Below are 11,885 nucleotides of genomic sequence, written 5' to 3'. Positions count from 1 at the left end.
TTCATATTAACATGTTCCAAATAGTTGAACATGTTACCAATGTGCTGACAGAAGCAAATACTACAGGCATTTTGGCAAAGGATGATCTACATGTAGATCTTTGTAACAGAATTATCAGAGCTGGTGTGAATGAAGTATGAGTGGAAAATTATGTTTAAGCACCAGGAGAAAACAGCAAAATAAGCACTTATAAGCACAGCTAGTAATAATAATGAAGGGTACTGCTCTTAGGAACACCCTTCCATGACACCACTCTCAGAAATAACATTGAAGGTGTTTCTACATCACAGCCTCCATTCTGACACCACCATCAGAAAGGAAGGCGCAGGAAGAAGTCAGAAAAGCTCCTCAACAGGAAAGCAGATGATAGATGTATCATTCAAACACCTATTCAAACAAGAGAAAACCTGACAGTATGAGGCAGCCTGGCCTACGATTCATGGAAGGTGAAGTAAGCAAACTTCAGAGGCAAAGGACCACCCATCACAACTGATGACTCCAATGGGATATAAGCGATCTTGTCCAAACATTAGTTTCTTGTTGCCAGCAAAGAGGAACCGAAAAGTCAAATGCAGCACTTGCCAGCTGGTATCCCCATTGAACAGGTTATCCTTGCTAGACTACTCATATGTATGCACCACCCTGGCGCTTGGGGCGTTGTACGTGTAAGTATGGAGTGGATAAAATCAACTTACCTAAAGATTTTGTATAACAAGATCACCTTCCTCTGTCTAAGACCTTGCATTTAATTTATTACACTAATTTCCATGCAGAGAAGTTAAAAATATGGTGGGTTTTTTTAAGCTGTGTTTCCTTTCTAAGCGTACCACAGCACGACAGCTATTAGTGGCAATGCTTGTAAAAAGTGAAATTTAGGCCAAATAGTTAAGTTTATTAACTGCGATGTCACATAGTGTAGCTACACAATTATGGGACTTGTCAATGTGTAATTCAGGCAATACTCTTTGTTACAGCATAAGTCTTCTTGAGAAAAAGAATCAATCCCACATGATTTATGCAACTCAAAGTTTTGAATATTCATAATAATCTCCACAATCTGTAGGCAAAATATATGCATAATAATTCACAAATCATTTAAAATAATTAGTGTGTTGGAGGATTTTCATTCTGTGATCAATAATTAAACAGTTAAAGGGGTAAAATCTGTCAAATGAATTATTCATGGTAAATGTCTCAGACAGTGCAAGCACAAACTTCAAAGAACACAGTCACGTTCTGTTCCTTCAGAAAAGTAACAGTGGAATAACAGCACCAGTGTTACACATCCCACAAGAAACAGCTGATACTAAGTATGTTGTGGGAATCATATGGGAAGTAATATATGGTTCAGCATAAGCCATATAAACCAGGGTTAAATCGACAATAGCAACTTCATCAATAAACCTGATTTTGATAGCTTCAGTGCTAATATTCTACATTTCCACTAACATAATCAAATCAGAGTCAGATCTAATGATCAGGAATGGATAATGCTCCACAAACCCTCAGCACTCAGACACACAACATCCAAACAGCCCACAAGATAAAGCCCAGCTTCTGATGCTCACCTCTAAAGAGGCAGGGGGCAGGGCAGAAAGCATTTTTTAGTTCTTTGGCAAGCAGTATAAAGTCTGATTGCTTCAGACAACACAATTAAGGCTATTTTCAGTAACAGACAACCTCTCTTTTCTCAAAGGATCCTTTTGCTACAGAGATGTAGCACAGTTGTTGAATCGCCGCTTTTAAATCAATGAACTGTTTTATTATTTTTAAAAAATTATTTTATTCCTCTTCCATATGCTATTAAATATCACTATCTACTGATTAGATAAAGAGTACAGAAGTCTGGAAACCTGTGCTGGGGGCTCCAGATTTTTTTTTAAACTGATCTCAACAATAGTTGCAAATATCACCATTAATCAACTTAAAATTGTTTCAAAATAATATTGTTAATAGAAAAAATAACTTGTCAATGAAGATTAATAGAATACCATTAAAAGACATGGATTTTCTAGCTTTATTAAATCAGTCTCCTAGGAGCAAATGGTGTTAGAAGATCATCTTACTGAATATTCCTGTGCTGGTGTTGAAGATTGGTTTTGGTTGGTTTTTTTTTTTTTTTTATTAGCTCAATATATTAAGGCTACAGTAATATGCAAGAAGTACTCTCCTGATTTCTTATCACAAGTGGTACAGAGCACTCAAGCACCACTCTTTAATGAGTACTTTGCTACGAAATATCTTATTCATGGTTTAGAGAAGAGGAAAGATTATTACAATTTCTAAGTTGCTAAATTCATTTTCGAAAAGAAACAACACAGAACAGGAAGCAGAATTGAAAAATACGGAAGACCTGTACGGTATAGCACAAGCGACAAATAAATCACTACACCTCTGAGAGCAGAGAAATTTCCTCTCACCTGACCTCCATCTAGTCACTCTGGTGAGTAAGAGACAGAAGAAAATGATGGATCTTCTCTCATCCTTACTCTTTTCTATTTCATAGTATAGAACTAAAAAATGTAAATCTCCTGTGATGAGATTTTAATATCATGAAATATGAAAGACAGTTAAGATAGGAATCCTGATCTTCTGAGTACCTGAAAACAGTAAAGCACAGCACTATTCTCCAAAGCTTACTGTAATTTAAGATTTTAAAATGCTTGTACATAATTTGCATCTATATTTCTGTTTTGCAGGAAATAGGGCTTACTCGTAGTTTAATAAATTCACTTACAGGGTGAAAGGAAGCTCTGGGAGCAGAAGTTTTAACCTAGTATTGGAAATAACCACTTAAACAATATAGCTAAAATAAAAACCCTGAGGTGCTGAAATGCAGACTATTTTCTCAGGGCTTAACCAATACTTACGAGTTGGCATCTGTGACAAATTGGTTCTGGATTATTAGTCAGACTTCAGGCTATCATTGAGGCATCAATCTCTCATTCCATGGCATCTGCTCATTCACTAACCTGTGTAGCTTTGTGTCAGATAGCCAATTTTTGTCCAAGGATTTGATAGATATTAATGCAATTGTTTCAGCTACCATCCTTTTGTTCTAGTGATGATGGTTCAAGCTTTATCCCATCAAGCTTATTGAATCTTTTAAGACTAAAGCTTGATGGGATAATAAGACAGAAGTGTTTAATTCATCTCCCTCTCTCTTCTGCCAAAAACCAGAATTCCCTGCTTAAAATATAATCAGTTACTTTGGGTTTTTTGTCCCTGAATTGTAACTTTTTCCTGTGCCAAGCTGGTACATTCCAGTGTTGACAGATGTTGCTCTGGGCTACAGAAGGATCTCTATTCCATAATAGTAATACAGTGACTGTATCATGATCAGAAGTAGGCTTTTACTAATCTCTCAAAATTAGTGAAAAAAAAATCTATATTTACAGAATGGTAGGTTCTAAACACCCAGTGTTAATCAGAGTGGGTTGGAAAAAAGATGTAAGCAAATCACCTTTATCAAGCCACTTACAATCAAGGGGTGTGTGTGAGGGGGGGGAAGTGGAGAGGAGGAGAAGGAGTGGCAGGAAGAAAAATACATAAAACCTCAAAGCAAAAAACTCACTTGGAAGGTAATTCTTGGCAGATTGGTGGCTCAGAAATAAGAGCATGCTGGACAGTCAGGCCATGTTCTTACATCGTAGCCTTTGGCAAAGGCTAAAAGGACTATTTAAATCTAGTTGCACCCTTTATCTGATCCAGTATGACCATACTTACATTCTCTCTCTATGCCTTTGAAAAACTCTTTTCCCGTTAGCTCATTATGGATTACTTAATAAATTTAATTCCTTGCATTTCATACCTGATGGTTGGACTGCTTGTTTGATTCTTATGCAACTGAAAGTGAATGCTAACCTGACCTGCTTATCCAAAAGCTCCAGATAAAACCTTAGCAAGTATTTAACCAGAGATATTCTTTCCTTAAGTAGTATAAAAAAAAGCGTTCATAGCGTTCCTGTTAAAGCATCTGATGTAATTGAATAACCATTACAAAACCTGCAAATACCATGGCTGAACAAACTCTATTCACTTCTGTAATGACATTTATTCATTTGAGCCTATAAAATTCAGCACCTCTAAAATTAAGACACCCGAGCCAACCTAAAAGAAAAATAAACCAGAAAAGCTTCTGTATGGCAGCTGTAACTAAGCACTTGCTAACAAACAGGCACAAGGACAGCTGTGTGGCAAATCTGTACTACGAACTCCAAGAAATTTTCCATGCTAATAATGGATATTTGTTTTCAGTGTATGTGGATTGCATCATTGATCACAAAAAACCTCACCAAACCCATCTCCCAAAGGAAACTTTTCTCCCACAGATCATAGCTATTTACAGGCCCAGAAGATTGTTTCTGGAAATCTTTAAATAGCACAGAACTCTACAGTCTTTGCAGGCACCTATTTTGTTTAAGAGAGCAGAGACACCACTACACCCTGAAGCATTAGGCTGCTTTTAGATTTCCTTTGCCTTTCTCAAAACTCTGCCCCCAGTAAAAAAAAACACACACAAAAAAAAGGGTTTTTTTGGTGTCATAGTTTGGTGCCATGGGATTTTTAGGGTGTCTGCAATGAGATACCCTGCAAACTACTACAGTACACAGAAGATAGTTGTCCCTCCAACAAAAGTATCTGGAAACAGAAGTGTTCAAGAAAAAGTAATTTTGAGTAGATGGTAAAATTCCTGACTATGCCCAATCTCTCCTCCCAGAGTCACAGAAGAGAAATATTGTTTTATTGACTTAACAGTCACATTTTTCTTCTGACAACAGATGCATAACCATTTTGAGGTTTTGTTTGTAGAAAACTGCTCCCACACAATTGTCTTCTTCCTGAGATCAGATTGGGAGGCTATAAGATACCATTCCCTGTTAAACTATCAGAGCCACTGCCCAATTCTACACTGACCAGAGGTTCCCAACATGCAGAAAATAAATTAAAACAACATCGGAAACTGTTAACAATAAAAAATTAAAACTGTCACATTAAAAGTTCTTGTCACAGTGCAGGGATTAGTACAAATGTCAATCAATCCATAATTTGTCTTTTATTTCAAGAAGAGTGCAGAGATTCACAAATCATTTATTGTCAAACAGATGAAAATGACTGATCCTGAGATGAGTCCAGGCAACCCAAAACCCTAATCCCCACACCCATGTTTAATAGCTAGTTAGAAGCTGTATATAACTCCTGTGTTAAAGAGCAGGTTGAGGGCAACTGACCCCAAAAGCTGAGAGTAAGATTATCTATGTGGAATTTGATCAATGATTGTAACTATTGCACGTGGGTTTGGTGAGGGAATGTAAGGCTGATGGATCTCACCTTAATGTCTCCTGGTCTGAAATAAACCTCTGGGACAATTATAGTAAGAAGAATAAAACAAGTTTTGGAGATGCTTTAAATTAAACAGGATAGAATTTACACTGGGTTACCCTAACCGTAACATCAATTTTCTTTTAAAATCATATATTTCCAATTCTTTTCCATTATCACCAAGTGAAGTAACTCCTGATTTAAACTATAAATACCAGTTGACAACTGTTTGATTGAATGGCTAATTAATGCCAATTTATATTACTATCAACAATTTGCCTTACTATATCAGATAAACTTTATGTTACTATAAGGTTGTTTAATCCTACCTGATCTCCTTTGAAAAACAGACTCTAAACATATTATTTTTTAAATCATTATCATAAGTAATAACTAATTTTTAATGATCATTTTTAGCATTGTGAAATCAAAATAGAGAAATACATAGTGGAAAAGGAAACCTCACCCAAAACAAAGATTAGATTTGAACAGTTAGATAGACTATGTGTCTGATGGAATTCTTTTCTAAAACCTAAGAACTGATCTTACACTTTTAAGGAGGTGTATTTCATATAAATGATGTTCATAAAACATACAGAATTTTTTTAGTTTTCAAAATATCTCAAACAGGGTTACATGTCTCCTGTGGAAGTGTGTGGTGCAAAACTGTAATTCCATAATAAAACTAGTTATCTGTTTGGTGCTATGGTTTCTCTAATTAATATTGCTGCTATTACATATCTGTCAAACATAGGATGGACCAACAAAACCTAATTAGCTGTTTAAACTCATTTATGTGCCACATTTAATCTTGTGCTTGTCACATTTAAATTTGTTTAAACCTTAATAATATTCAAGATCATGCACTTGTATTAAAGGCAACATGTGTTTGAGCCATAATGAATTGCTGATATTAAAATATTCATTATGGCTCAGACAACTTTTTTTCTTTATTTATCTAGGTGAGTCATTTATCTTTCCTGTAAGATTTATGAGGTGGTTTTACTCAAACCAGTGAAAACCAAAATCTAATAATCTCTTTTGCATTTCTTATGCTGTTAATTCAGCCATATTGCTGATCATTAAGCCTCTAAAATTTTAATATAGAACAAGAACCTAGCTGAAAACAAGTGCTTAACTTAATACAAATGTTTCATTTGTATTTCACATAAAGCATACATACTAGCTTTATTGCATTCAGAGATTCTAAAATACCTGGGAAACAACTTACTGGAGTTTCTTACTTCTTCATAAATATTTTGTTAAAGATCTGTAAGAGATATGGAGCTACTTTAGCTGTCAATACCAAGATGTAATGATTTCCTGTGATAAAAAGAAATGTTAAGAAATGTCATCATTTAACCTATGCATCTCTGAGTTCACATTCTGAAAAGCAGCAGCGTATGTTCACTATTCTGAGATGTCCTGTCAGTCCATTTTAGGCATTGGCAATTTAATAAATACATGTTCTCAGGAAGCCATAGAAAGAAAAAATAGAGTAGTGGTTACTATGTGAGTAAAATTCTTAAAGATTTTATGTATAAAGAGGACATAGGACTTCCTGTAGGAGGACAACCAAGCAACTGATTAAGGCTCCTTAATGTTTTTCTCAAACAAAGCTGGCTACAGAAAACTGGTAACAAGGGCCTTCAGAGAGCTTTATGTAGGAAACTAATAATGAGCAACGACAGACATACCTAACTCAGTATCTGACTCAAGAATCAGGCTACTGGACCTTCAGAGGCTTAGGCCAGATCCCAAGAATAATTTCGGCACATAACATCACTGATATGTCCAAATGGTTCTGAGGATCTGAGCCTTTGGCTAGATCACAAAGGCAAGATTTGGTCATACTGACAAAGTTCACTTCATGATGTCACATTGCAAAAGGTGCTTACATGAAATGCAATAACACTCCTAAGACTTGTCCTGGTAAGAAGCAGCAATAGGAGGCAACTGTCTTGTGCAAAACCTCGATGAATCCAAAAATCAAAGCCCTCAGACCGTCTCTTCTGGCTCTTAGAAGAGTTTCCTTACTACTGCCTGGGCAGGATCCTTCATCAGAACCATTGTATTTATCACTGTGTAGTCCAGAATGCCACAAAAAAAAGAAAATATCTAAGTCAACGATTAAATATCTAACTTGGAAAAAGAAGAAAATCTTTTTTCCAGTCCCATAAGGATGGCCATAGTATTTTAAAATCAAAACATTCATTAAATGTACAATATTCTCATAATTTTTTTTTTTTCCTTTAAAAAAAAAAAAAAAGAAAAAGACACTAACTTTACATAGTGGATCTGACCTACACAGCTTGGATAACCTTACATTGACTCAAAAGTTACCAATGTCCAGAAGCAAAATATAGCCAAATATATTTTTCTTATATTAATATGAAGGGGAAAAAAAAAATCTTTATCTTGGAAAGAGTAACAGTTTTCAAGTGCAATAGTTTTAATATGTACAATGTATCTTGTGTACAAGATACTAGTGCACCTTGTACACTAGTGTAATAACAGGAAATAGTGCTCATTTACTGTAAAAAGGCTATTTTCTGTTTTCCTAGACAGCTCCCGAATAACCGAAAAAATTTCAAGCTCCAAACAATAAATATCATTAGCACCTCATGGGGAAATGTGCAAACAGAAATAAATTATAGGTAAATACTTTTGTTTATCCACCAGCCTTATACACCTTCTGTCATTTGTCCCATAAAACCATTAAAAGACATAAGTGGCTATCTAAAAGGGGATCTTTTTCTCCTTTTTTGATTAGGTAATATTACTGTAAATCATTCTGGATGAGGATATCTACAGGAAGGAAATCAATTAATATTTATATCCTACACACGGGCATGTGTATAAATATTTGAGTACATGCGTTGACAAGGGATGGTGAGAAAGTAGTAGTATTGCACTAACTGAAATCAATTCATACAGATTTTTCCCATAATGAAATTACCTCATGTATCCTACTAGAAGATCTTCAAGGAAAGAAAAATACTATGAAATTCAAAGATAAGCAAGGAGTGTCTACTCACAGGAAATGAGAGGTGCATGCAATAAGATTTCCTCCAATAAGCTAAGAATACATATTCAAAATGAAAAATCAGAGAATATATCTAGCTATCTCAGCATGCTATTATTAATGATTTGGTTTTATTGATAGCAAGGCCAGTTTTTCCCATGTTTAGTAATTTTTTTAAAATAGGAAATTTAAGGCAACAGTTGACTTGTTTTTTTCCTCTTCAGTTCTCCCTGACCTGAATGGAAATTCGCTACAAAAAATGTCACCATGAATCCTCTAAAATCCTAGACTAAGTTTTCCTGATATGACATTGTGAATTTGCACACAGAAATTTGCACTCAATGTTATTCATGTTATGACAAAAGCCTAGTTTTTGCTTTAGACACTACTAAACAGCTCTCAGGGAGGCAGATACTTACTTCCATGTCTATGTTAACTACTTTGATTTTTTTTCCTCTCTGTTTCATTATCTGCCCTGATTAAAGAGGTCGATTCTTATTCTACATTTGGTGTAGAGAGAATAAATTAATAATTGGCCTTGTCAATACAATTCTTTGTAAGTGGCAAGTTACAAGTCCTTTTGTACTGCTTTGCTGTCCAGACTAAGGTAGCCTGATTTAATCAGGTTATCACATTTTCTAAGCTGTTACCCCTCTGGCAGCTATCACTCTCCATCAGAATCATAGGCCTAAACCAGCACTTATTATTTCTATAGCTTTAGATAACTGTCCTGTTGATATGGTTGCAAATGAGATTCGTTCCTTGCAACAGAAAGCCAGCGTTGATTCATTCAACTTTATGATCCTGTAATCAGCAGGAAACAGCCATCAGGTAGTCCCCATTTTATTTTAAACTGGATTGACTAGCTCAGCTCATATGCTCTCTTCACTGAATATAATGAAAACCTGAGGTGAATAGCTTTCCTAGATTTGTGCTCCATTTAAATGCTTAGAGGTATGTAAGATGAAGGCTTTAAGTATGGTCTTAAATACAGTCTGTACTAAATATAGCCAGACATTTCAGTTTGCTTTTAAGATAGTTATATAGACTCTTTAAAAATCTGATTAAAATACAAAATAAATTAGAAATTTTTACATTATGTTACATGCTGTGGAGACTCCTCCTTTTAGTAAGGAGCTGGCTACATAATAATTATAACATTTTTCATAAATGTTTTTCTGGGCTTAAGTCCATTCGCACATCTGTCTTTTGCCAGTTAAACTATAAAATTTATATACTTAATGTAAAAAGCCATAATTCTGCTATATTTAGAGTGTAAAAAGCTATAAAATAGTCTGTTTCCCTCAAATGTAGTGAGCTCATACCCACTAATGCTGAGCTGGATGCTTGACTGGTTTCACCAATGGAAATTTATTGGAGAAAGCAACTCCAAAGGCACCACATGACTTGTCCTTACAGTTAGTGTAGCTGCTCCAAGGGGAATACAGTTTTTTCAGTGGTGTTGTGCAATGAGTAACAGGCCAAAGAAGCGTTCCAGAAACGAAACAAATTGGAAAACGAAGAAGAATCTCAAAAAAAAAAAAAAGTGCAGGTAGTCACAAATGAGAGAAAGAAGTAAACAAGCGTAATATAATTTCTTTGGACCCAGACTAACCATGATACTATGAGTTCCCTCTCTTAAATCAGATAAATCAGGCTTTTCGTGTACTCTCTACAAAACACCTCGCTACATTTTTGATGAATTATATATTCTTTCTCAAGTATTAAAATTCAGTAGCAGCAACCTAATCAGAAGAGTTGTGATGATCACGTGTCAGGTTGTCATCTCTGCCTTCTTGAACAGAGGACTGGCAGCGCTAACCTCTCTCCTAAAACATGCTGTAGCAGTAATGCAGTTTTGAAAGTCATATGAATATTGCATCTTACATTTATCTTATCTGCGCAGACCAGCGGCATGATGATGCGCCGCATATGGAACAAAGAAACAGCATAGTAAATCTGCATAGCAATGTTCTATTCCCACATTTAGGCTTCTAAAATTGTCACAAAATCAAATAGCATGAGCATTAGAATACACCATGCTTCTTGGACAATTTCATCATAATTTGTCATTCATTCTGAGATATTCATTTGTCTAAAAGCAATTAAAGCTTAATTGCTGCATAACCTGAATAATTTAGAAATGCAAATTAGGATAGCAGGCAAGCAAGTATGTGTTCATTAATTTCTTTGTTATCACCATCTGTTTAATTAAAAAAATGAGTTTTACTGAATGACAGCTTGCTAACTATATAAACGTTTTCCTTAATTGAAAATGTCTTTTGCAATTGAGGTCAGCATCTGACAAAAATTGTTTGAGCTTTTGCAAAAACATTTTATCTAAACAAATTGTAGTATTTTTAAAGTCACATTAAAAAACATTGCCAACATATGCAATGTAATTCAAGAAATGACATCTTCACTTCTTAATGCAAAGTCATAATTTTAGAAAAAAAATCATTACTTTGGAAAAATGATGGATATTACAGTTGATTTGTCTTTTCTCATGATAAGTATATGCAATTTATCATCTATATTATAGATTATTTTGAAAACTTTTATAGAATCCAGACTCAAAATATGAGTACTTCTGGCAAAAGTGAAGCATCCTAAGAAGGAAGGAATGCTTCAAAATACAGATTATATGATGTGGTCTTCGTATTAGGGAACTAATGTAGTTTTTCAAATAGAATCTTTGTTATAATGAAGCTAATTCTTTACATAAATATACAACTCTTCACACCTAATGTATATCAGACTCATTTTATTCATTCAGGAGAAAAATTAAAAATCATTCTACTGCATTAACGCACTTTTTAGTATCCTATGAATACTGGATCTTACACTTTGTTTAAACCAACTCAAAACTGTGTACTTGAGATACAGATCTATAAATAAATAATTTAGATGCCTGCAAGCCCACTATGTTTCAACTAAGATTTAAGCTAATGGTACCATACTTTTTAGAGATCAGTAAAGTAATTATATAGGACTGAAAGCCCAGAGAAGTGAAGGACAAGGTTATACTGCTGTGCTACAAACTTGGCAGTTATCCACCTTATGTTCTTTACAGAATTAACTATATTATTTTGTTATAATTTAAAATATACTTGGCTTCTACTTTCTCTTGCCACATTTAAGAGAAACTTAATATAAAGGCCTCTGCATCAGTACAAACGTATTTACAGAATACAGCAAAAGGCCTTTCTCAGTTGAAGGCAACAGTGGTTACAGCTGTAAGTGGTGATAAAGATGACCAAGCTTCAGTGATTTGCTCTAAAAAAAAAAAAAATAAAAAATCCCCAAGAATGCACTTTTTCTCATGCTACTACTTGCTGCATTCCCTTTTGTAGTAAAATACCAGGTTAACTGTGAACTATATACTTCCTTTTAAGTATTTTATTAGTGGACTAAAAGAAAAAAATTAAAAAAATTATCATGCAAGGTCAGGGCTGTAATGTTTTTTATTGGGGGGTGGGGTGTGTGTGTTGGGTTAACTGACCAATCTCATTGTGTAACTGTGTAAAAATACAAAATT

The sequence above is a fragment of the Athene noctua genome, chromosome 11, assembly GCF_965140245.1.
Source record: "Athene noctua chromosome 11, bAthNoc1.hap1.1, whole genome shotgun sequence".
NCBI classification, from domain to species: Eukaryota; Metazoa; Chordata; class Aves; order Strigiformes; family Strigidae; genus Athene; species Athene noctua.
This window is presented reverse-complemented; position numbering follows the sequence as displayed.